Source organism: Ceratotherium simum, chromosome 36 (assembly GCF_057802395.1).
Source record: "Ceratotherium simum simum isolate JZ-2026a chromosome 36, ASM5780239v1, whole genome shotgun sequence".
NCBI classification, from domain to species: domain Eukaryota; kingdom Metazoa; phylum Chordata; class Mammalia; order Perissodactyla; family Rhinocerotidae; genus Ceratotherium; species Ceratotherium simum.
Window position 1 is genome coordinate 5,735,675 of NC_141935.1, and position 27,971 is coordinate 5,763,645.

Below are 27,971 nucleotides of genomic sequence, written 5' to 3' on the forward strand. Positions count from 1 at the left end.
GCCCTCAGTCAGCTCTTGGGACATAGTGTTTACTCCAAAGACACATCCACCTGGGTTCAAGGAAAATGTGAGGAATTTCATAAGCTCTGCTGGCCTTGAACTTCTAGCTCCTTCTGCTCCACATTGGATATAATGTGAAATTTTCAAAGTTTCCAGCCTTGCAGCAATTTCTTTCACTGGACTGCTTGGAGTTTCACCCCATGCATGCTCATGTAGAGTTAGCCAATAATTTAGGGGAAATATGAAGACTATTAGGGATTTCCCTGGTGGGCTCCCTGGATTTCTCTTCTCACGTGGCAGATGTTCTGCCAGCCCCATACTCAGATCTCTCAATTGTCACACAAGTAAGACTCCCTCTTTCTGCTTGATCTCTACCATCCATGCACCATGTGGATGTGGGTGGGTTCTAAGTTCAGAAAATGGATAAATATGGATCTCCCAGTCTGATTCTATTCTATCAAAGATGGGATGCTTTTCATTTTCTGATTGCTTTTACTCACTCAGCAGTTCATTTTTATAATGTGTGTTGATTTTATATTTGTTATTTCTAAAAGGTTTGGTCCGATATAAGCTCTTTTGCTTTCTGGAAGTCTTAATTGTATACATTACTAAATTATTTAATATTTTGAAGTTATTATAGTTATAGTAAGGAAGGAAATAAATAAATTAATTTCAATACATTAACTGTATAACATTGGTGACATTTATTTTCTGCTCCTCTATAGTAATATTTTTTCCATATTAATTATCTGCTTGAAAGAAATTTTCTTATATTAAGTACTTTTACCTTAAAATATGACAAATATAATTGACTACGTATGTGTAAATATATATCTATCTGTACGTATATAGAAAATAAAGATTAATGCAATTAATAAGTCAGCGAATGGACAAGTGATGATGCTTTAGTTATATTCCTACAACAAAAGGGACATTATCGTATGCATCTAGATGTATTCCACCCTAAAATAAAAGTTGCCTCACAGCACATCAGTTAAAAATATTTCAATACCAAGACTACGCTGAAACTCTAGTACTCAGTAGTGCTATGGACTCAGAGTTGTTCACACATGATCCACCTGGTTGAGAAAGAACCTCATCCTATTGTCAAGAAGTGTTTAATTTAAAAATTAGTGTTTTATATCCATTTTGGAGCCAGTCTATTACTGTTCATAAACAAAGTTGTACAAATACATATCAGGGAATGAATTCAAGAAATTACTATGAAACCACTAACAGGAATTGAGAGATTTTTGCAAAGCTCTTTGAACTTTGATGTTTACTAACTGACCTCAATTAAATTGCCTCACGGAAGAGGAAATAAATTGAGAGTCACGTTGGATAACTGCTAACGAAGATTTAAAACCCCAAACATCACAACTGAATATTTATATTAATACGCTATTGGGAATGTCTAAGACACTATTACTAATCCGCATCATTCTCACTGTCTGGGTTTCCTGTGCTCATGGACAAGGTAAGTGGAAAACAGATCTGAACTCTCAGTTTCCCTCTTAAATGTGACTTCATGTTATGTCTACTTTCACGTGTCTTTTTTTAAACTGAATCAACTAGTAGGAATAGTCTGTATTGTGACATCATAATAGAGAATAACTTTATAGAAAAATCATCTCATATTCATCTAAGGGGAAAATAAAATAAATTATGTTTTCTCTGTTTCCTGAGTTCCACAGAGAAAGAACTCGTAATATTTATGGAGATAGGTGACTGTGCTCACACGGCTTTAGGAAATACATCACAAGAAAGGCTAGAATCTGACTTCAAAATGTATGGAGTTTTCGGGCCCGCCCCGTGGCTTAGCGGTTAAGTGCTCATGCTCCGCTGCTGGCAGCCCGGGTTCAGATCCCGGGCGCGCACTGACCCACCGCTTCTCTGGCCATGCTGAGGCCGCGTCCCACATACAGCAACTAGAAGGATGTGCAGCTGTGACATACAAATGTCTACTGGGGCTTTAGGGGGAAAAAGGAGGAGGATTGGCAATAGATGTTAGCTCAGAGCCCGTCTTCCTCAGCAAAAAGAGGAGGATTAGCACGAATGTTAGCTCAGGGCTGATCTTCCTCACACAGACACAAAAAATCTATGGAGTTTTCTTATTTTTAATACAAAGAAATCTTTGGGAGTAATGGACATCTTCATAATCTTGCATATTGTGATTATTTTATGGATTCATATGTGAAAACTCATTAAATCATTCACTTCAAATATATGCAGTTTACTTCAATTAATGATTTAATGTTATTATTTATTTGAATTATACCTTAAAAAATCTCTTAAAAGTCATTAACATCACAATGAATTTACTATTTCAACAAAATAGCAGCAGGTGAAAAGGAACATCTACTTCAACAAAAAGTGGAGTATGGTCTTTGTTTCCAGTGGAATGACAATAAACCTTAATTAATATTTCTGAGGTCACTGGTAAGTGTTTAGTAAATGAATAAATTGTTTTAGAGCATTAACTCTAGCATATTGTTCACTGATTTGATTTTCACCTTTATACATTTTCTATATTAATAATCTCTGAATGCAATCCTTATATAATGGAGAATTATATCTTATAAATATAATTGTAGATTCTTTAACTTAACTTTAATTAAAAAGCAACTATATTTTTGTGTGTATTAGTTCTAATAGCTTTCTTTGCTTGTATAAAACCTTTAGGATTTTATTGACATTATTGCTTTTTTCTCTTTCCTTAAAATCTTTATAAAATCTTCATTTTGATATCTTTTTAAAGTTTGTTATTTCCTTTAAAGTCAAATACTCACATTTCCAATTTATTGTAAACGAACACTCTAATGTGCTTTAAAATCCTTCATTGCACCATTTATGAATACAATATAAATCACTATGCTTTATTCCTTAATTACAAGAAGAATTCATTTTAATAATTGGCTGCATGCTGGGTTTTGTTTGCTATTTAAATCTACATTTGGGCAATTTCCTTCATTAGCAAATAACAGGAACACACAAAACTTTGTGTCCAGTTTAAAACTATTTTCCTTCAGTGAACTCTTTCTAAAAGTAGCCTTTGGGCTGAATGACCTGTAAATTTGGGTTGCACCAATGTTTCTCAGAGGAGAAAGGAAGCCACTTAGGGGAAGAACACTTTTGTGTAGATAGAAACATCTTTGTGTATTTAGTGGACATCGGTTGAATTGTGTCTCTCCAAAATTCATATGTCGAATTCCTAACTCCCAGGACCTCAAAACATGACTGCATATGGAGACAAGATCTTTAAAGAAGTAATTCAGTTAAAATGGAGGTCATGAGGGTGGGCCCTAATCTAATAAAACCGGTGTCTGTATGAGAGGAGGCAATTAGGACACAGACACATACAGGGAAGACCACAGGGAGAGGGTGGCCATCTAAAAGCCACAGAGAGGCCACAGATGAAACCAACCCTGCTGACACCGTGATCTCAGACTGAGCCTCTAGAAAGGTGAGAAAATAAATTTCTGTTATTTAAGCCGCCCAGGCTGTAGTGCTTTGTTATGGCAGCCCTAGGAAATGAATACGGTAGTACTCATATATTCTTAAATGGACAGTAATAATCAAAAATTATTTCCTGTATTCCTCTCAAGTATATAGACATACCTACATCCATATTTTTGGAAGATTTTCATCAGAATTCAGTAATTATATCTTGGTTTTATTTTTATTGCTGAATTTTGTCCTTTATGAATATTTTATATTCAAATTCTCTTCACTGATTCATGAAAATGCTATACATAGTCATATAGTCATATATACATATACGCATATATATATATATTCATATGCGTAAGTATGTTTCTTCATACAGATATCCTATGCAACATGTTACCTGGACTGGGAGAAGAGGGATGGAAAGGGCTAGGATATCTTTGGGGATTTCTGCAGAAGACAGAGGAAGAGGCACAGGAAGTGAATGGAGAACTGTAAACAGTCCTGCCAACCCAGCAGAAGCAAATTTCTTAGATCTGGGAAGTTTAGTGGATAGAATACCTTATTATTTTTTTTTTAAATTTTTTGTTTATTGCAGTAACATTGGTTTATAACATTGTAAAAATTTCAGGTGTACATCATTATACTTCTATTTCTGCATAGATTACATCATGTTCACCACCAAAATACTGATTACAACCCATCACCACACACATGTACCGAATTATCCCTTTCACCTCCTCCCTCCCCCCTTCCCCTCTGGTAACCACCAATCCAATCTCTGTCTCTATGTGTTTGTTTATTGTTGTTATTATCTACTACTTAATGAAGGAAATCATACGGTATTTGACCTTCTCCTTCTGACTTATTTCCTTTTATTCTCTTTCTCAGTGTTTACATGTTTCTGTGTGATTTTACACTTGGAAATACTTCCAAAGAACTTAAACAACATGAGCTCCTCAAACACTTTGTCGTCTTAATTATTGTCCCAGTTCTCAAATCACTAACACAAGTGAATTATTAAGCTAAACAGAATAATAAATTCATCAATGTGATTATTAAGAATAAGTAGAATTATTCATTAACGTAGGATACTATTTTTCTTCTTTAGGAAGAGCTTGTAATTTTCCAGAAATAAAACATGGAAGCATATATGATGAAAACAGATATAACCAAAGCTTCCCAGTTACTATGGGAAAGTATTTCTACTACTCCTGTGATTACAGTTTTGTGTCTCCTTCATAATCATTCTGGACTCCAACAACGTGTACAGAGGAAGGATGGTCACCTACACCAAAGTGTCTCAGTGAGTAAATACCCCGATCATCATCCACATAAATTATTCAGTGTATTCAGTGAGTGGAGGGAGGGTGCCTGACGGAATCACAGAGCCTTAGACAGCGATGGGGGAAGGGACTGGAGGAGCCAGCAAAGATAAGACATGTCACTCTTCTTTTGTAAGAAGCTGTGGGTGGAAATCAAATCAGAATAAAACAAGATACAAGCTTTTGTGGAATATCTAAGTGTTTGCTTTTCAAATACCTGTGGTCAATATTTTTAACTGCTAATATTTAATTCAAACACAATCATTTGGTAATTTAATGAACATAGATTTTCTCAAGAGAATTGGTTTTTATGTGTAATTTCTGATTCAAAATGTGCTGTTCCTTTGAATATTCAGGAAGCATTTTTTACTATTTTCCTTATATTTGTGGTTTTTATTAATCACATCTTTGTTCTTTAAAATTACACGTCACTCTCTCAGTGAATATAGAGAAAAAGCAGAGAAGTGAAGAAGACAGAATCATGAAAGAGAAAAGCAAAAGAGACAAAGGAGATGAACATCATCTCCTCCTCTTCTAGAAAGCGATTTATGCAAGCAAATGAGAAATAAAAACAGTAACTTTTTCTGATAACTGAAGGAACTTTAGAAATGTGTAATATTTTATATTGCAACTAATGATTAATGACATTACACATTAATTTTTTTTTGAGGAAGTTTAGCCCTGAACTAACATCCGTTACTAATCCCCCTGTTTTTGCTGAGGAAGATTGGCCTTGTGCTAACATCTGTGTCCATCTTCCTGTACTTTATATGGGACACCGCCACAGCATGGCTTGATAAGCGCTGCATAGGTCTAGGCCCAGGATCCGAACCTGCAGAGCTGGGGCCTCGGAAGCAAAGCGCGCACTTAACCGCTACACCACCAGGCTGGCCCGTGTACATTAATTTTTTTTTAATATGCATAAACTAATTTTTAATAAACTAATTTTATTGCTTGATTTTTCTTTTGAAGTTTGCAAAATGTAATACCCTTTCATTACAAGATTTATATTAGTCATCTTTTGGTTTGTAGGACAGTGTTTTTTCCCTTGTGTGGACAATGGTCATTCTGCATCTTTAGGAGAGACACACCGGGAAGGTGACACTGTGCAAATCGTCTGTGATTCAGGCTACAGCCTTCCAAATAATCAGAGCAGCATTACATGTGCAGAAAGTGGCTGGTCCATTCCTCCTAATAGCAGTCATATCTGTAAGTAAAATACCATCCTCTGGGATCCCATATTGTTTGTTTTTTTAAGAAATAAGTTTTAAATATATGTCGGATTGTGGTTGCTATTGTCACCTTTTTAGTCTTAGGATTTCAATTGTGTCTAGATAGATAAGCAAATCTCTGGGTAATCACTAGAAAATCATTTTGTCTACTTACATAAATATAACGTAGGCAATATTAGAAAAAAATAGTCAAGAACACAGCGAAAAACTTTGAAAGACACGTATATGTTTAAGTAACACAAATTTAATGTTTATAATGAAATAATGCAAAATCAGTTGACACAATGTGAGGATAAAATTAAATTTTGCATAGAGTGATAGTTAAAATATCACATTTGCAAAATCCTGTGGCTAGCAAACATATTTACTTGTCATTTATCATTTTTGGTACATGTTACATTGAGATCATATAGAGACTAGCACAAAAGTATTGATAATTTCCACATTGTTAGAACTTTGTACTTCTGAAATTTAGGTTTCCAGTGTATAATTCATAATGTGGTAATCCATTTCATAAGAAACCATAGCAATAATAGGAATATATTGGAGCTGAAGTCGAGTTGGAGTTTCTCATACTTTTATGTGAATCCAAAGAGTTGCTGAATTTGAATATGGGGCTTGGGAACACTGAGAATAAGATTCCTAAAGCACAGTCAAAGTCTCGAAGAGAAGCCTCTATTCTGGCCCTCCATATCTTCCCACTCCATCCAGAACATTGGTTATCATTCATTCATCTAATCAGTATTTATTGTGCACCTTTTATATGCCAAGCACTACTACAGATGTTGGAGATCAATGCTCTGCAAGAGTCAGTGTCTCTTTATCATAGACTATAATGTCAAGTAGGAGAATGATGGTAAAAATAACAATAAGGTAAAAGAAGAAAATAGAAAATTAAAGATTATGAATCGTGCACATTATAAAAGATAATATTAAGAAAGTGACTGGGGAAGGGGCATGTTTCACTTAAGATAGTTTTGGAATCTTCTCCAACCTTAAGATTGACGTCTGGAGAGAAGGAGTCAGATAAATGGTCTTAAGGCATCAAAAGGCCTGGAATATTTGAAGAAAAAGAAGGATACCAGTGTGGCTCAGGATGTGGCAAAGTGTTGAATTAATTAACTTAGGTGTCATAGGCCATGATAAATATTTCGGATTTTAGTCCATGTGCAATTAGAAACCTCTGGGAGGTTTTAAGCAGGGAAACAACACAAAATGAATTTAAAACAAGATCACTATGGTTGCTGTTTGGAAAATGGATCAAAAGTGACCAAGAAGAGAAAGGAAGACCAGATTGCAGAACGTTACCATATTCCGAATGTGGCATGCTCTGGGGTTCAAGGAAGTGGAGAAAAGAATTATTTTTCTGGGGTTTCAGTTTATGTTATTTGCAATGTGGAAGAAGAGAATTGGACTGCCTCATACAGGCTAAATATTACTATATGTCAAGTATACTTTTAAAAAATGGAACACAAAAGAAATCAAGAAGAATATTAAGAAACTCCAGTTGAGCAAAAAAACATATATTATATATAATTAGAAGAATTAAACAATATGTACACTTTTGTGTCTGATATTTTTCACTCAACGACATTTATAATATTTTAAAAATTATTCATGTAATTGAATGTATGAGTAGTTAATTCTTTTTTTTACTGAATAATATTTCCTTGTATTAATATACTACAATTTGTTTATCCGTTCTCCTCTTGATAGAAATTTGGGCTGCTGTTTCTGATTGTGAATAAGTCTGTTACATACAGTCTTGTTTGCGTCTTTAGTGAGTGGCAGGGTATATCCATTTCTATTTCTCTTGGGTAAATATTTGAGGTGAAATTGCTGGATCGTAAGCTAGAAACATGCTTACCTCTATAAGACAGAACTACGAAGTTCTGGTGGTTGTCACCAACACTGTAGGAGGTTCTAATTGTTCCACCTCCTCAGTAACATTAATGTTTGTAGTCTTTGTGCTTTTAGCCATTCTATTGGCTGTGAAACAGTATTTCACTTTCGTTATATATTGCATACCCTCATGACTAGTGGTGCTGAGCACGTTTGCATGTGGTTATAGGCTATCTGCATATCTGCCTTGTTTTTTTTTTTTTCTTTTGAGGAAGATCAGCCCTGAGCTAACATCCATGCTAATCTTCCTCTTTTTGCTGAGGAAGACGGGCTCTGAGCTAACATCTATTGCCAATCCTCCCCCTTCTTTTTTTCCCCCCAAAGTCCCAGTAGATAGTTGTATGTCATAGTTGCGCATCCCTCTAGTTGCTGTATGTGGGACGCCGCGTCAGCATGGCTGGAGAAGCGGTGCGTAGGTGCGCGCACGCGGGATCTGAACCTGGGCCACCAGCAGCAGAGCACATGCACTTAACCGCTAAGCCACAGGGCCGGCCTGCATATTTGCCTCTGAAGTATCTGTTCAACACTTGGGTTCAATTTTGGCTCCTATTTGCATGGAATGTCTTTTCGTCCTTTTACTTTCAGTCACTTTCAGTCTTTGAATGCAAAGTGAGTCTCTGATGATTAGTGATGCTGAGCATCATTTCATGTAACTGTTGACCATTTATGTGTCTTCTTCGGAAAAATGTCTATTCTGATTCTTTGCCCATTTTTTAATCAGATTATTTGTGGATTTTTGTTTGTCTGTTTGTTTTTGCTATTGAGTTGTGTGAGGTCCTTATATATTTTGGATGTTAACCTCTTATCAGATGGTTTACAAATATTTTCTCCCATTCAGTGGATTGCCTTTTCATTTTGTTGATTGTTTCTTTTGTTGTGCAGAAGTGTTCTAGTGTAGTGTAGTAACACTTGTTTATTTTTTTTGTTGCTTATGCTTTGGTGTCGTATCCAAAAATATCATTTCCAAGACCAATGTCAAGGAGTTTTTCCCCTGCATTTTCTTCTAGGAGTTTTATGGTTTCAGGTATCACATTTAAGTCTCTAATCCACGTCAAGTTAATTTTTGTGAGTGGTGGAAGAAAGAGGTCCAATTTCATTCTTTTGCATTTTATATCCAGTTTTCCCAAAACCATTTGTTGAAGAGAATATCCTTTCCCATTGAGTATTGCTGGCTCGCTTGTCAAATCTTAGTTTGACTGTATATGCATGGGTTTGTTTCTGGGCTCTCAATTCTCTTCCATTGGTCTATGTATCTGTTTTTATGCCGTTAACATATTGTTTTGATTATTAAGCTTTGTAACATAGTTTGCCATCAGGAAATATGACTCCTTCGGCCTTTTTTTCCCCCCTATTTGGAGTCTTTTGTGTTTCCACATGTCTTTTAGGTTGCTTTTTCTATTTTTTGAAAAATGCCATTGGAATTTTGATAGGGATTGCATTGAATCTACAGATGGCTTTGGATAGTATGGACATTTAGACAATATTCTTCCAGTCCATGAACGTGGAATATTTTTCCACTTATTTGTGTCTTCTTTAATTTCCTTCATCAATGTCATATAGTTTTCAGTGTATAGATCTTTCACTTCCTTGGTTAAATTTATTCCTAAGTATTTTGTTGGTTTCCATGTTATTTTAAATGAGATTGTTTTCTTTATTTCTTTTCACATAGTTCATTGTTAGTGTATAGAAATGCACCGATTTTTGTATGTTGATGTTGCAAACTGCAACTTTACTAAATTTGTTTATTAGTTCTACAGTTTTTTTGGTAGAATTTTTGGGATATTCTATATCATGTCATTTCCAAACACAGACAATGTAACTTCTTCATTTCTGATTTGGATGCCTTTCATGTCTTTTTGTTGACTAAATGCTCTGGATAGGACTTCCAGTACTATGTTGAATAGCAATGGTGAGAGTGAACACCCTTTCTTGTTTGCGAACTTAAAGGAAAATTTTCAACCTTTCACCACTGAGTATGATGTTAGCTGTAGACTTGTCATTTATGCTCTTTATTTGGTTGAAATATGTTCCTTCTAACCCAATTTGTTGAGAGTTTTTATCATGAATTTCATCAAATGTTTTCTCTACATCTATTGAGATGACTATATGATTTTCATCTTCATTCTATTGATATGGTGTATCATTTATTGATTTATGTATGTAGAACCGTCCTTGCATCCCAGGGATAAATCCTACTGGATCATGGGGTATGTTGATCTTTTCTGTTGTTTTTCTGGACTCTATCATGAATCACAAGGGAACTGCAAATCAAAACCACAATGAAATATCACTTCACACCAGTTAGATTTGGTTTTATCCAAAACACAAGTGATAACAAGTGTTGGCGAGGATGTGAAGAAGAGGTAAGCCTATGCACTACTGGTGGGAATTTACATGTTCTACAGCGTCTATTGAAAATACTAGTGAATTTCCCCCCAAAATTAAAAATATAAGTACCATATGATCCAGTAATCTAACTTCTTGGTATATATCCAAAGGAAATAAAATCACTGTCTTGAAGATAAATAAGCACCCTCATGTTCATTGCAGCAGTATTCACAATTTTCAAGAGTGCCCATTGATATATAAATGAATAAAGAAAATATGATGTATATATAGATGTCATATATAATATGACCTCTATCTATCTATCTATCTATCTATCTATCTATCTATCTATCTATCTATCTATTTATCTATCTACCTATCTATCTATCTATCTATCTACCTATCTATCGAGAGAGAAACAAACCTAGCAACCCAACATGGACATATTTGTGAAAACAGTGACACCTCCTCAATAAAGCCTCAGGCAGGTCCTTCAGGAGGTATTCCAGAAGAAGGCATTGTTATCATAGGAGATAACTCTGTGCCTATTATTGCCCCTGAAGACCTTCCATGAGACAAGATGTGGAGGTGGAAGACAGTTCCACCATGAATATGTCCACAAGACATATTCATGATCCTGACCTTGTGTAGGCCTAGGCTAATTTGTGTGTTTGTGTCTTAGTTCTTAACAAAAAATCTTAAAAAATAAAAAAAAAAAAAATTAAAAATTTTTAAAATAGAAAAAAGCTCATGGAATAAGAACGTAAGAAAAGAAAATTCTTTTGTATAGCTGTATGATATGTTTGTGTTTTAAGCTAAGCGTTATTACAAAAGAGTCAAAAGTTAAAAAATATTAAAAAGTTTATAAAGTAAAAAATTTACAGTGAGTTAAAGTCAATTTATTATTGAAGAAAACTTTTTTTATAAATTTAGTGTAGCCTAAGTGTACAGTGTTTATAAAGTCTACAGTTGCGTACAGTAATGCCCTAACCCTTCACATTCAGTCACCACTAACTCACTGACTCACCCAGAGCAACTTCCAGTCTTGCAAGCTCCATACATGGTAAGTGCGCTATACAGATGTACCATTTGTTATCTTTTATACCATATTTTTACTATACCTTTTCTAGGTTTAGATATGTATAGGTACACAAATACTTATCACTGTGTTACAATTGCCTACAGTATTCAGTACAGTAACGTGCTGTAGCTAGGTTTGTAGCCTAGGAGCAATAGGCTATACCATATAGCCTAGGTGTGTAGTAGGCTATACTATCTAGCTTTGAGAAAATACACTCTGTGGTGTTCTCATAGTGATGAAATCACCTAATGATGCATTTTTCAGAATTTATCTCCATCATTAAGTAACACATGACTGTACAGATAGAAAGAAAGGCATAGGAATTGAGAGTGTATGCCAAGGGCTCTTCAATCATACAGTATTTGTCTTTTCGTGACTGGCTTATTTCACTTAGCATAACGTCCACAAGGTTCCATGTTGTAGCAGGATGTAACAGGATTTCCTTCCTTTTTAAGGGTGAATAATAATCCATTGTATCATATACCATATATTTTTAATCCATTCATCCATCAATAGACATACTTCCAACTCTTGACTATTGTGAATACTGCTGCTATGTACATGGGTGTGCAATTATCTCTTTGAGACTCTGCTTTCAACTCTTTTCAATTCTTTTCAGTGTATATACCAAGAAGTGGGATTGCTGGATCATATGGTATTTTATTTCTGAGAAACCTCCACACTGTTTTCTATACCAGTTGCACCATTTTACAAACTCACCAACAGTTCCAATTTCCCCACATCCTCACAAATACTTGTTATTATCTAGATTTTTTGATAGTAGCCCTCCTAATGGGTATGAAGTGATATCACATTGTGGTTTTGATTTGCATTTCTCTGATGATCACTGATGTTTAGCATCTTTTCATATGCTTATTGGCAATTTGTATATTATTAATTGGGGAAATGTCTATTCAAGTCGTTTGCCCATTTTTCATTTGGATTATTTGATTTTTTGTTGTTGAATTGTAAGAGTTCTCTACATATTCTGTATATTAACCCGTTATAAGTTCTACGATTTGCAAATGTTTTCTCCCATTCTGTAGGTTGCCTTTTCACTCCACTGATTGTTTCCTTTGCTGTGCACAACCTGTGTAGTTTGATGTAGTCCCATCTGTCTGTTTCTGCTTTTGTTGCCTGTGCTTTTGGTGTCCTATCCGTGAAGTCATTACCAAGTCCAATTTCATTATGCTTTTCCTCTATGTTTTCTTCTAGGGGTTTTAAAGTTTTGGGTCTTACTTTAGGTCTTTGATATATTTTGAGTTCGTTTTTGCATACAGTGTAAGATAAGGGTCCAAATTCATTCTTTTACGTGTGGATGTCCAGTTTTCCCAGTACCATTTGTTGAAGAGACTATCCTTTTCCTACTGAGTGGGCTTGACACACTTCTCAAAAATTCTTTCACCATATATGAGGGTTTATTTCTGGGCTCTCTATTCTAGTCCATTGGTCTATTTGTCTGTCTTTATACCATTACCACACTGTTTTGTTGACTGTAGCCTTGTATTACATTTTGAAATCAGGAAGTATGAGTCCTCTAACTTTGTTCTTTTTTTCTCTTCAATTGTTTTCTCAGCTTTAACTACGCAACCTCTCACGCTATTGACCTCTTCAGACTTACATTATGCCCCTTTCACTTTTTTGTCGTTACTCCATAAATATTCACCTACTTTTATTTCCCAAATATGCCAGGATTATTTCTACCTCATGATCTAGCTCTAGCTGTGTCATCAGCTCAGAATTATCTAAAAACCTTACCTTTGAGAGATAAAATGTAATCATCATTTAGGTCTTGATTTGTACAACCCTCCACCATGAAAATTTTGTTATTCTCTAAAGCTGTTAAAGAGATCTCTCTTATGTTACTGCCCAACTATGTCTTGAGTTGCGTAAAGGATGGTAAATCTGTACATTGGAATACAACTCTGCTATTACGAGGATCAGACTGAGATAACATTTTCTGCATGGGAAAGATGTCCACAATATATTTTTACATTAAAAAACATGTAGAACACAATGAATATCATCTAATTTTTGTGAAACTAGAAGTGTATAGGACTGCAGAGATAGATTGTATATGTCTCTGAGAATGTTAGCAGGGAATGTACCATTTGCATTTTACTTTGGATACCGTGTATTTTTTTGAAATTTTGCAAGGATAAAATATAACAAAAATAGAGAGGGAGTCAAGATGGCGGCGTAGGCAGACTCTGAACTCACCTCCTCCCGTGGACACAGCCAATTTACAACTACTCGTGGAAAAATTACCCCTGAGACAGAGCTGAAAACTGGATAAGAGGAACTCCTGCAACAACGGACAATCCTAACTGGGGTGGAAGAGGCAGAGACTCCCTTCCGGAGAGGAAAAACGCCGCCTTCACAAGCCGCCAGCTTCACGGCCGCCGGGAGCAGCTCACAGGTACGCAGCCTCCCTGGAGGCGCGGGGCCCTGAGCCAGGAGCGCCCCCGCTGTGGGCATTGTGTGGACCCAGCACAATCGAGACCAGCGGCATAATATCTGACTTTGCTGCTACTAAAGCATTGGGTAGCATCCCCAGAAAACCCGGCTCACAAAGAAACTAAAACTGGCTCTTAAAGGGCCCGGCGCACAAACTCACCCGTTCCAGAAAGCATCCTAAAATCACCAGAAAAAAAGGTGCACACTGCTTTGGTGACAAGAGACTCACCTAATAGGCCCTGAGTGCATCTCGGTGAGGGGTGAGACCTCTCCAGGACTGGGACATTGGCGGCGGCCATTGTTGTGGCCTGGTGTGAGCGTGCTGACACAGACGCCATTGGAGTTTTCCCTGAGACCTGCTAGCCCAGGGTCTGCTCCACCCGCTAGAGCACCGATTTAATCCAGCTCAGCCAGGGCAGGCAGCCCACCCTAGAGACTGGCCCCACCTAACAACAAACCCTCAGGCAACGTGTGGGCCTGCATAGATTGGTGACTGGATTTTCTGCAGCCTGGCAACTGAGCTGACTTGAGCGGGGCAGGGTGTGCACAAGGAGCGGGTGGAGAGTGTGGGGTGGTGGCGGAGTGTGTGGGGCTCCCGCCGTGGAGAGACTGGGTCCGCTTGGGGAGGTCGGGCGCTCACACGGGCAGGACTGTGTTGACTGTGTGTGTGGACCTGTGGGCGGCAGGGCTTGTCAGCTGCAGAAGACTTGTGCTTCTCAAAGACCCACATAGGAGGTTTGCCCCACCTTCCAAAGCCTGAAACAATTGGGTGCTCCTGTGCCTAAGGCCAGCCCCACCCAGCTGCAATCCTCAGAGAGCTGACAAGAGACCTAATAGGCTAGAGGTTTACAGCAATTCTAAGGCCCTGAGCCTAACAACCTGCCACGCTGGGGGCCTACTCACTTAAAAGAAATACTGCAACACAGATGTGGTATTAGAACTTACAGCCAACTGTGCTGGGGCTCCTCACACCTGATAAAGAGACTGAAGGGCCCACAACAACTACAAGCAGCTGAGCATTACAACAGCTGGCCAGGAGCATAACTCAGCCTCCCTGGGCGCCTATAGGGAGAGCTAACAGGCCACAATAGAAGCACACACGTAGCCCACATAGGGGCCACCCATGGAACATTGAGAACTGAGGGAAGCACACTGGAAGCCTCCTAAGCCATCACTTACATAAGGTCACCTATCCAAGAGCAGGAGACGTAGCTGACCTACCTAATACATAGACACAAGCACAGGGAAAGAGGCAAAATGAGGAGGCAAAAGAATACATTCCAAGTAAGGGAACAGGACAAAACCCCAGAAAAGGAACTAAGTGAAACAGAAATGAGCAACCTACCCGACAGAGAGTTCAAACTAAGAGTGTTAAGGATGCTAACTGATCTGGGGAGAAGAATAGATGAACTCAGTGAGAATGTCAACAAAGAAATGGAAGATATAAAAAGAACCAATCAGAAATGAAGAATACAATACTGGAAATGAAAAATTCATTAGAGGGACTCAAAAGCAGAGTAGAGGATACAGAAGAACGGATCTGTGAGCTGGAAGAAAGACTAGAAGAAATTACCCAAGGTGAACAGGTAAAAGAGAAAAGAATTAAAAAGAGTGAGGACAGTCTAAGGGACCTCTGGGACAACATCAAGCGCACTAACATCCGTGTTATAGGTGTCCCGGAAGGAGAAGAGCGAGACAAGGGGGCAGAGAATCTATTTCAAGAAATAATAGATGAAAACTTCCCTAACCTAAGGAAGGAAACAGACATCCAGGTACAGGAGGCACAGAGAGCCCCAAACAAGATAAACCCAAAGAGGCCCACACCAAGACACATCATAATCAAAATGTCCAGAATTAAAGATAAAGAGAGAATCCTAAAAGCCGCAAGAGAATGTCAAGTTACATACAAAGGAAACCCCATAAGGCTATCAGCTGACTTCTCAGCAGAAACCTTACAGGCTAGAAGAGAATGGCACGATATATTTAAAGTGCTAAAAGGAAAAAACTTACAGCCAAGAATACTCTACCCAGCAAGGTTATCGTTCAAAATGGAAGGAGAGATCAAAAATTTCCCAGACAAGCAAAAATTAAAGGAGTTTGTCACCAAGAAACCAGTGTTACAAGAAATGTTAAGGGACTGATTTAAGGGGAAAGAGAAGACCACAAATAGGAAAAATTATCTATTTCCACGATTAGAGAACGTAATGGATACAAATGCACAAAAAGAAGTTGGATATGATATCAAAAACAAAAGGAGGGAGGAGGGTAGTTAAAGAGTACAGCTTTCAGACAGAGGTCAAACTCAAGTGACCATCAATTCTGTATAGAAGAAGGAAGGAACAGAGAAGGACTACTAAAACACTGAGGAAAAAAAAAAAAAGTTAAAAAATGGCAGTAAGTACATACTTATCAATAGCTACTTTAAACGTCAACGGACTAAATGCTCCAATTAAAAGGCAAAGGGTGGGTGACTGGATAAAAACAAGACCCATATATATGCTGCATACAAGAGACACACTTCAGACCTAAAGACACTCACAAACTGAAAGTGAAGGGATGGAAAAAGATACTCCATGCAAATGGCAATGAAAAGAAAGCAGGGGTAGCAGTACTCATATCAGACAAAATAGACTTTAAAACAAAAACTGTAAAACGAGACAAAGAAGGGCATTACATAATGATCAAGGGAACAATCCAACAAGAGGATATAACACTTGTAAATATCTATGCACCCAATGTAGGTGCACCTAAATATATAAAGCAATTTATTAACAGACATAAAAACAGAAATAGACAGTAACACAATAATAGTAGGGGACTTTAACACTCCACTTACACCAACGGATAGATCATCCAAACAGAAGATCAATAAGGAAACATTGGCCTTAAACGACACACTAGAACAGATGGACCTAGTAGATATGTACAGAGCATTCCATCCAAAAACCGAAGAATACACGTTCTTTTCAAATGCACATGGAACATTCTCCAGGATTGATCACATATTAGGCCACAAAACAAGTCTCCATAAATTTAAGAAGATTGAAATAATACCAACCATCTTTTCTGACCACAACGGTATGAAACTAGAAATCAACTATAGGAAGAAAATCAGAAAAGCCACAAATACATGGAGATTAAACAAAATGCTACTGAACAACGATTGGGTTAACGAAGAAATCAAAGAAGAAATCAAAAATACCTGGAGACAAATGAAAATGAAACTACGACATGCCAGAATTTATGGGATACAGCAAAAGCGGTTCTAAGAGGGAAGTTTATAGCAATACAGGCCTATCTCAACAAACAAGAAAAATCTCAAATAAACAATCTAACAATGCACCTAAAGGAACTGGAAAAAGAAGAACAAACAAAGCCCAAAATCAGTAGAAGAAGGGAAATAATAAATATCAGAGCAGAAATAAATGAAATAGAGACCAAAAAACAATAGAAAAATTAATAAAACCAAGAGCTGGTTCTTTGAAAAGATAAACAAAATTGACAAACCTTTAGCTAGACTCACCAAGAAAAAAAGAGAGAAGGCACAAATAAGTAAAATCAGAAATGAAAGAGGAGAGGTTACAACAGACACCTCAGAAATACAAAAGATTATAAGAGAATACTATGAAAAACTATATGCCAACCAATTCGACAATCTGGAAGAAATGGATAAATTCTTAGAATCATACAACCTTCCAAAACTGGATCAAGAAGAAGTAGAGAATTAGAATAGACCAATCACCAGTAAGGAGATCGAAACAGTAATCAAAAACCTCCCCAAAAATAAAAGTCCAGGACCAGATGGCTTCCCCGGTGAATTCTACCAAACATTCAAAGAAGAGTTAATACCTATCCTTCTCAAACTCTTCCAAACAATTGAGGAGGGGGAAGCTCCTAACTCATTCTCTGAAGCTGACATTACCCTGATACCAAAACCAGACAAGGACAACACAAAAAAAGAAAATTACAGGCCAATATCACTGATGAACATCGATGCGAAAATCCTCAACAAAATACTAGCAAATCGCATACAACAATACGTTAAAAAGATTATACACCATGATCAAGTGGGATTTATTCCAGGGATGCAGGGATGGTTTAACATTCGCAAATCAATCAACGTAATACACCACATTAATAAAATGAAGAATAAAAATCACATGATCATCTCCATAGATGCAGAGAAAGCATTTGACAAGATACAGCATCCATTTATGATAAAAACTCTGAATAAAATGGGTATAGAAGGAAAGTACCTCAACATAATAAAGACCATATATGAGAAACCCACAGCTAATATCATCCTCAATGGTGAAAAACTGAAAGCTATCCCTCTAAGAACAGGAACCAGACAAGGATGCCCACTGTCACCACTCCTATTTAACATAGTATTGGAAGTCCTAGCCAGAGCAATCAGGCAAGAGAAAGAAATAAAAGGGATCCAAATTGGAAAGGAAGAAGTGAAACTGTCACTATTTGCAGATGACATGATTTTATATATAGAAAACCCTAAAGAATCCACCAGAAAACTTTTAGAAGTAATAAACGACTATGGTAAAGTTGCAGGATACAAAATCAACATACAAAAATCAGTTGCATTTCTGTACACTAACAACGAAGTAGCAGAAAGAGAAATTAAGAATACCATCCCATTTACAATTGCAACAAAAAGAATAAAATACCTAGGAATAAACTTAACCAAAGAGGTGAAAGATCTGTACACGAAAACTATAAAACATTGCTGAAAGAAATTGAAGAGGACACAAAGAAATGGAAAGATATTCCGTGCTCTTGGATTGGAAGAATTAACATAGTTAAGATGTCCATACTTCCTAAAGCCATCTATAGATTCAATGCAATCCCTATCAAAGTTCCAACAACATTTTTCACAGAAATAGAACAAAGAATCCTAAAATTTATATGGAACAACAAAAGACCCCGAATAGCTAAAGGAATCCTGAGAAAAAAGAACAAAGCTGGAGGTATCACACTCCCTGATTTCAAAATATACTACAAAGCTATAGTAACCAAAACAGCATGGTACTGGCACAAAAACAGACACACAGATCAATGGAATAGAATCGAAATCCCAGAAATAAACCCACACATCTATGGACAGCTAATCTTCGACAAAGGAGCCAAGAACATACAATGGGGAAAAGAAAGTCTCTTCAACAAATGGTGTTGGGAAAACTGGATAGCCACATGCAAAAAAATGAAAGTAGACCCTTACCTTACACCATACACAAAAATTAACTCCAAATGGATTAAAGACTTGAATGTAAGACCTGAAACTGTGAAACTTCTAGAAGAAAACATAGGCAGTACGCTCTTCCACATCAGTCTTAGCAACATCTTTTCAAACACCACATCTGACCAGGCAAGAGAAACAATAGAAAAAATAAACAAATGGGACTACATCAAACTCAAAAGCTTCTGCACAGCAAAGGAAACCATCAACAAAACGAAAAGACAACCTAACAATTGGGAGAAGATATTTGCAAACCATACATCTGATAAGGGGTTAATCTCCAAAATATATAAAGAACTCATGCATCTCAACAACAAAAAAACTACCAACCCAATTAAAAAATGGGCAAAAGACCTGAACAGACATTTCTCCAAAGAAGATATACAGATGGCCAACAGACACATGAAAAGATGTTCAAAATCACTAACTATCAGGAAATGCAAATCAAAACTACAATGAGATATCACCTCACGCCTGTCAGAATGGCTATAATTAACAAGACAGGAAACAACATGTGTTGGAGAGGTTGTGGAGAGAAGGGAACTCTCATACACTGCTGGTGGGAGTGCAAACTGGTGCAGCCACTATGGAAAACAGTATGGAGATTCCTCAAAAAATCAACGATAGAACTACCATATGATCCAGCTATTCCACTGTTGGGTATTTATCCAAAGAACTTGAAAACACCAATTTGCAAAGGTACATGCACCCCTGTGTTCATTGCAGCCTTATTCACGATAGCCAAGACTTGGAAGCAACCTAAGTGCCCATCAAGGGACGAATGGATAAAGAAGCTGTGGTATATATACACAATGGAATACTACTCAGCCATAAGAAACGATGAAATCCAGCCATTTGTGACAACATGGATGGACATTGAGGGTATAATGCAAAGTGAAATAAGTCAGAGGGAGAAGGTCAAATACCGTATGATTTCCTTCATTAAGTAGTAGATAATAACAACAATAAACAAACACATAGGGACAGAGATTGGATTGGTGGTTACCAGAGGGGAAGGGGGGAGGGAGGAGGGTGAAAGGGATAATTCGGTACATGTGTGTGGTGATGGGTTGTAATTAGTATTTTGGTGGTGAACATGATGTAGTCCATGCAGAAATAGAAGTACAATGATGTACACCTGAAATTTTTACAATGTTATAAACCAATGTTACTGCAATAAACAAAAAATTAAAAAAAAAAAATATAACAAAAATATTTCTTTAATATTTGTTATAAAAAATAATAAAAAAGATGTCTAAAACCCGACATGAGCTTCTATTAATGAGAGTACAGTGCTTTCTCTCTAAGACAATTTTCTTAACCTCATTTCTTTTTGGCATTATTCATACAAAATTTTATTTATACCTATGCCTTCAAGGCTCTGAGATTTTTCACAGAATGTATTATGTGTTTTTTATCTTAGGGTGTAAAGAGGAAGTATATATTTTGTAGATATATACATGAAAGTCTCTAACGGGTGATTTGGGTTCTCAGACACTGTTTAAGTATTATGGATAAATATATGGTGCTTTACTTATATTTATTGTTTAAATTTTACCTATGTATTGATTTGCTCTCTCAAGAAGTCAAATGACACTTTTCAGATTCTACAGAAAAGTGCGGACCTCCTCCATCTATTAGCAATGGAGATATTACTTCTTTTCTATTAAAAGAATATCCTACAGGATCAACAGTAGAGTATCAATGCCAATCCTTCTATAAACTCTGGAGCTCCAAAGATATTACATGTATAAATGGACAGTGGTCAGAACCACCAAGATGTTTAGGCAAGTTCTTAATATGCTATAGCAAAATCGGAGTAATAAGCATAGAGTTTTTACATTCGTTGTAGAATTTCTATGTAGTAATAATCTAGACCCGTTTTTAACAGCCAGTTGTACATATTAAGACCTGAATAATTAATTGCAAGTTATTAATAGATGATAGAATAAATTTTTACAATTCTGATTTGAACAAAATAGTTTATTTAATATATCAAAATTAATAAGATATGAATATGTGAATATTAATATGTGAATATGCTGATGTGTATTATAACTCATCAAGATTTGCATTGAGATGATCCCAAACATATTTAACCGTGGAACTACATGTTACCCTTACCAAACAATTTCTAATTACATATGAACATCTCCTTAAGACTTTTCAAAGAGAGAGTTAAGAATATATTATTCTAGGCAGAGTATTCTGAACCAGTATAAATGTTTCTAATTAAAATCATGGAAAGTGCATCTGGTAGAATGCTAAGCTGATTGCCACTAGCACATCTTTTCTCTGATAACCTCTCTTACCTGCATTTTTGCACAGATACTCACAAGGGTGGGACACAAGATGAGAGAGCCAGCCGGTTTTCATACCACCTCCATCGCTTCTTTCCCTCACCCAAATCCCAATAAATATATTCACGACATTTCCTTTCAGGAATATCCTTCCAAATCTCCCATGCCAACATTTTAGAAACTTGTGGTATTTGAGGGAATTTTAAAAAAAGTTTGCCCCTTAGTAAACATCAGGCAGTAACAGGATTTTTTTTTTTGCATGGGAAGATTCGCCCTAAGCTAACATCTGTTGCCAATCTTTATTCTTCCTTTTTTTTTTTCCTAGTCTTTTTCCCCCTAAAAGCCCCCATACATAGCTGTGTATAGTTGTAAGTTCTTCTGGTTCTTCTATATGAGCTTCCGCCACAGCATGGCTACTGACAGACGAGTGGTGTTATTCTGTGCCCAGGAACGGAACCTGGGCTGCCAAAGCAGAATGCACTGAACTGAAACCACTAGACCTTAAGGGCTGGCTCAGAATACTTTTTAATTGGAAAGATAAATGTGATGGGATAAAAGTGAAAGAATAGGGGTCACTATAAAAACAGCAAAATAACAAAATATGAGCAATGTTTGAAATCAATACTTACTCACCTATGTAGTGGGAAATTATGACTTCCATAAAGCCCTTCTGTTTCCAGTACAAATCTCTGTGAATGATGACCTGTTCTGCTAAAGTTCTCAGGGTGTCCAAACTCTCTCTATACAGAGTGGAGCCGGTATTTCCACACAGCCGTGTGACTGCTTTCCTCTGTGACTATACTGGTTTTACCTAATGAATTAAAGAAGGTTGATTATAGAAACTGCTGCTCTAAAGTGTCTGAAGCCTTAGTCACTGTCACTCAAATCCTTCTCCACATTCTTAGCAGATCATGGCAATAGTAGTATGAATATTGAATTCAGATAGTGGCCCTGCAAATAGAGACACATTTGTATTTCCAAGTCTAAATAGGCTAGAAATTAACCTGAATAGATTTGATCAGATAAATGATGATAAGTTTCAGAGAAGAGTCTATGTTTAAAGCTTGAGTGGCTGTGTATATATGGAAATGCCCATGCCAAGGTATGTAATTCATCAAAGTAATTATTGAGTAGTCTAAGAATGAAGAATAGGAAGGTATTTTCAAAGCCTGTAGCCATAAAACAGCTTTCCCTGGGAGAAGTGAGACTGAAATTGAATCTAAAACAAAGTGTAGCACATAGAGAAGCACAGAGCATTCACAAAACGCGTGCTAGATTGGAAGTCAACACTATGAAAAGTGTTCCATATGCATATGGCATATTCAAGGAAAAATGAGCTGAAACTTGTCTATGAAACAGTAGATTTCAAATAAAAACATTCTGGGAAATAACAGTTTGGAGAAGTAGATAGAGGGCAGTTCATAGACACCTTTGTGTATTAAATAGTCCCTAAATGTAATGGGAAGCTCCTATAGGTTTTTGATGCTAGTGATGATATGCTGTTTTCTAAAAATATCAGTTGAATTATAGCATCTAAAATGTATTACAATAAGTAAACATGTACTATAAGAACATTTTTTAAGGCCTTACCAAAGAAAGTAGGGGCCAGTACTGGGATTCAAGAAAATTTGCTTACGGGAAAAAAAGAGTCAAGGGCTTCTTCAAGTATTCTTTAGTTAAGTTGAGAGAGAAAAAGTAATAAGGTCTGTAACATATAAGATTTATATGGATCAAGAACAACCCAATAAAAAATATACAAAGATGTATAAGATCATGTAAAGAAACAAATATGATCAGTAAACACATGGCCTCCACTAAACAGCTGTACTAAATATAAATGTATTAAGAGGCCAAGTTTCAACCATCATACTGGCAAAAAGGGAAAAATTTTTATAATATATAGTTTGGGTGAAGATGAGGAAATAGGCAATTCCATACACTTGGTGGTTTAATAAATGGGATAACTCCTTGGGAAGGTAATCTGGGAATATATACAAAAATTTAAAAGGCATATATTATCTTCTTTTAAAATTCTACTCTGGGAAGTTAACCTGTAATTATACTCACCTAATGAAATTTTGTGGAAAAGATGTTTGTTGTTACATCAAAGCATCTGGAAACTACCTGTGTCTACTGAAGGTAATAATATCCTGATACCACAGCTGAGTGTATTGGGCACACAGATATTAAATAACTTATTTAATATCACATAGCTAGCACATGGTCAAGTAAGATTCAGATCTAGTCCATGTGCTTACCCATTAATTTATGTCACCTCTCATTCCTACAGAAAGGTTGAGAGGAATGAAGATCATACCATAGACTCTAACTCAGTGCCTGGATTTTCCTGAGTTATGTGGTACTTTCCTGAGGGTCTTTGGAAGATATAACGCTGCATATAAAATATCTATATTATATATTATAGTTGCATAATAGATCTAAGGGTCTTCTGGCCAGAGGATAAACTAGAAAAAGTATATTTTAAATAAAATACTGGCTGTTAAAAGTTTAGGACTCTTAACAATACTATTTCAGCGGTATGATTCTAAGAGTAGGATATTCATAAATATTTTAACCATAATAAAATATAAACAAACTTAAAATGTTCATAGTGACCCTTAGTTTGAAAGTTTTCATAATGGAGCAAGAATGGTGAATATCCATGACCCAAATATGATTGTTTAACAGAATCTTAATATGTAGTGTACAATATGGCCACTGTGAAATAGGCAGGCAGATCACAGCTCTGGCTTAACACTGCCAGGCTCACAATCAACTCCTGCACGTGTGAAATGTCACCTTGGGAAAGTTTTACTTAATTTCTCTTTGTCTCACGCTCATCACTGGTAACCTTGAGATAATTATACCCACTTTGAAGAAAGAGTTTTGGGTTTAAAAGATAAAAATTGTGGGCCGGCCCCATGGCTTAGCGGTTAAGCGCGCACGCTCCGCCGCTGGCGGCCCGGGTTTGGATCCGGGCACGCACCGACGCACCGCTTCTCCGGTCATGCTGAGGCCACGGCCCACATACAGCAACTAGAAGGATGTGCAGCTATAACATACAACTATCTACTGGGGCTTTGGGGACAACAAGGAGGAGGATTGGCAATAGATGTTAGCTCAGAGCTGGTCCTCCTCAAAAAAAAACAAAAAAAAGCAAAAAAAAAAAAAGATAAAAATTGTGAGGACAAGTTCTAGAACTGCTAATTAAATATTAGAGATTACTATTATTTATATGATTTAATCCTAAAATATTCATTACTTAAAATTTCATTAGTCTATGAAAGAGAATGTTAAGATGATTAGTTTCTACCGTATGATTTCCTTCATTAAGTAGTAGATAATAACAACAATAAACAAACACATAGGGACAGAGATTGCATTGGTGGTTACCAGAGGGGAAGGGGGGAGGGAGGAGGGCGAAAGGGATAATTCGGTACATGTGTGTGGTGATGGGTTGTAATTAGTATTTTGGTGGTGAACATGATGTAGTCCATGCAGAAATAGAAGTACAATGATGTACACCTGAAATTTTTACAATGTTATAAACCAATGTTACTGCAATAAACAAAAAATTAAAAAAAAAAAATTGCTATTGAGAAAAAAAAAAAAAAAGATGATTAGTTTCTTCTATGCTGCTTGTTTTTTCTCTTGGATGCGTGTGTAATATCTGAAGAAAATATGAATAAAAATAACATACAATTCAGACGGAGACTTGAAAGAAAACTTTATGCAAAAACAGGAGATATTATTGAATTTGTATGTAATCAGGGATATAATGCAGAGACATCAAGACAACCATTTTGAGCAACATGTTGGGAAGGGAAGCTGGAATATCCCAGATGTAAAAACAATTAGACATGTTTATCATTAATGAATATAATCAAAATATGTACATTTATTTTCTTAACACTTTGTTAATATAATTTTGTCTCTTTTATTTATTTTTATAAATGCAGTTGAACTCATCTTCATCATAATTCAGAATTAATATAAAATATTAAGTGAATGCCTCATTATTTGAAGTAATAAATCAAAACTGGGCAAAGCATCATGCTATATGTATCCTAGTCATAAAACACGATGGCAAGAAATTAGATGACCTCACATATAGGCGTCTGCTTCCACCTATCACTTTCATAGCCTTCTCATTTCCTGAGATAACTACAGTGGCTTTCTGTGACTCCCTATTTCAGAATAATTGCAGAAAATATGATAATCTCAATCCTCAAATTAATATCCCTTCACAAACATGTAAAAACATACTAAATCATCCCTTGCGCTTGTGCCAAGATACCAATCTTTTTTTTCAGTCCCTAATATTAGCCTACATATCAACAGGTGAATATACCAATAGTGGTGAAATGTATGACCCTTTACAAATTGTATAGTACCCTTACAAATTAAAACAAATTCTAGAGAGGAGTTTAGATTATCATTAGTTAAAACAAAAAATCAAACAAATTTAGATAGTAAATAAGTGAAAATAATGACATCATTACACTATTTTAAGTATGCAGAATATCCTTGGTTTTATGTAAACATTTATATAAAAACATCGGCAGGATGTAGAATATAATGTTTACAATGACTATTCAGAGTTTGGAGATAATACTGATTTGATGACTTTATATTTGTCTATACTTTCTATTTTTTCTATTTAACATTCATTACATTTTAGAAATATGTTGTTATGTAAAAATGAAATATGTAATATTCATATTACATTATAAAAATGTAATAATGATTAAAAAGAAGGCAATAAAACATGAATTATAAAACCCTCTAAGCATTGATCTTGAGATCTAACGTTTCCTTGATTTTCTTCAGTGTGCAATAGTTGTTAGAAAATATTGAATAAAATTATTTTCAGACTGGATAATTTTTATAGATCTACCTTCCAGTTTGTTGATTCTTTTTCTTCTACCAGTTCAAATCTGCTGCTGTGTCCCTCTAGTGGATTTTTTATTTTGGTTATTTTTGTTTTTCAACTTCAGAATTTCCTTTTGGTTCCATTTGATAATTTCTCTTTATTGACATTTTCATTTGATGAGTCATTGTCATAACACTTTTATTTAGTTCTTCAGACATCGTTCCTTTAGTTCTTTGAACATATTTATAATAGCTATTTGACATTCCAAAATCTGGGCTCCCTCAAAGAAAATTTCTATTGTCTGTTTTTCCTGCCTGTGTATGGGATAGACTTTCCTATTTCTTTCCATGTATCATCATATTGTTTTTGTTGTAAACTGTATATTTTAGATAATATATTGTAACAATTCTGAATTCTCCCCAACCAAGGGCTTGTTGCTATTGCTAACTTTTGTTTGTTTATTTGTTTACTCACTAGCCTGGACTAATTCTGTGGAGTTTGATTCTCTTGCAGTGTATATATTTTGATGTCATTGTTCAGATTTTATTTCTTGTTTTTATTTTTTAGTCTGACTTCCTAGGAATCATCCCTGAATCAACATAGCTTAGTAGTCAACCAATAATTGGTCAGAGGATGGACTTAAACACACTGACCCAGTAAACATCCCACCTTTTGTCTCTGGAACTGTGTGTGGTTTGGAAAATGCTTTCAAAGTTCAGGGAGTTGACACGTCTGCTCCACATTTAGTCAGGAACTAGTAGCTCACAGGGCCCTCTCTGGTTTCTCTGACTGGGCAGAGTCGTGTGCGTGTCCATTGACTTCTGGACTACCAGCAATAAGTGTTATCTTAGTGGGGCCCTTTTTGGCTGTCTTTTTCTCCAAATTTCCCTGTTAAATTTCTGGCTGGTCTGCCATTTTGTTACTTGCCCCAACTAGTATTATCTAGAGATGTTAGGCTTCCTAGATTGTTTCCCGCTGTAATCTCTATTGCATTTAACAGTGTCATTGGGTGTGGATTTTTTCAAGCTCTGCTGTAAATTCATTCCCCTCCAGCAGGGCAGCAGGGCTGCCAGTCCACATGGCCCGCCTACCCACCCAGGGTAAAACTTCTAAGCCAGAGAATTGGGCATGGGGAGAGAGGAGGATGGGAGCAGCCACTCTTTTTACTAAGATTTATGGAGGCTTCCTTGAATAAATATTTTTCAGCAATGTGCTCTTTGGCCAATTTCTAGAAATCTTAAATGGCTATTTTTTATAATTTTATCCAGTCTTATTTCTGTCTTTTGGAGAGAGAACGCACCAAGCTCCTCACATAGCCATTCTTAAAGTCCCACCTAAATAAAATTATTTTGAAATATAGTTTGTTCAAAAATTTCAGGAAGCATTATATGGTAAAATTACTCTTGACTAGATTTTCAAAATATCTACAAAAATATGAAAACTATTGAGAGGGAACCTAATTCTTAGTGCCAGTTTAAGAGGAATTTATAAAAACTATGAGATTGATGGAATATTAAAATAAGCACTATGATTTAACTTGATTGCGTTCTGAAACAGCTGACCTCCCGGCTAGCAAGAAGACAAGAAGGGGCTTCACCTCTCCTCCTCAGTGGTCCATTTCTGAATGCTTCAAACTCAGAAACTTAATATCTGCAACAACAAAGAAGTTGAACAGCGACTATTTTACTCAAATATCAAGTGATGAATTCAGAGTATTAATGTGAAAGAACTGATAAGATATTATTTAACTATTCACACTACCTCTGTGAACTTTG

The 27,971-nt window shown here is 36.2% G+C and overlaps 1 pseudogene; it reads left to right on the forward strand.

Moving 5' to 3' along the window:
- The first annotated feature begins 1,410 nt into the window (after nt 1–1,410).
- On the forward strand, nt 1,411–27,920 carry LOC106803247 (complement factor H-related protein 2-like; annotated as a pseudogene).
- Nucleotides 27,921–27,971: the final 51 nt, after the last annotated feature.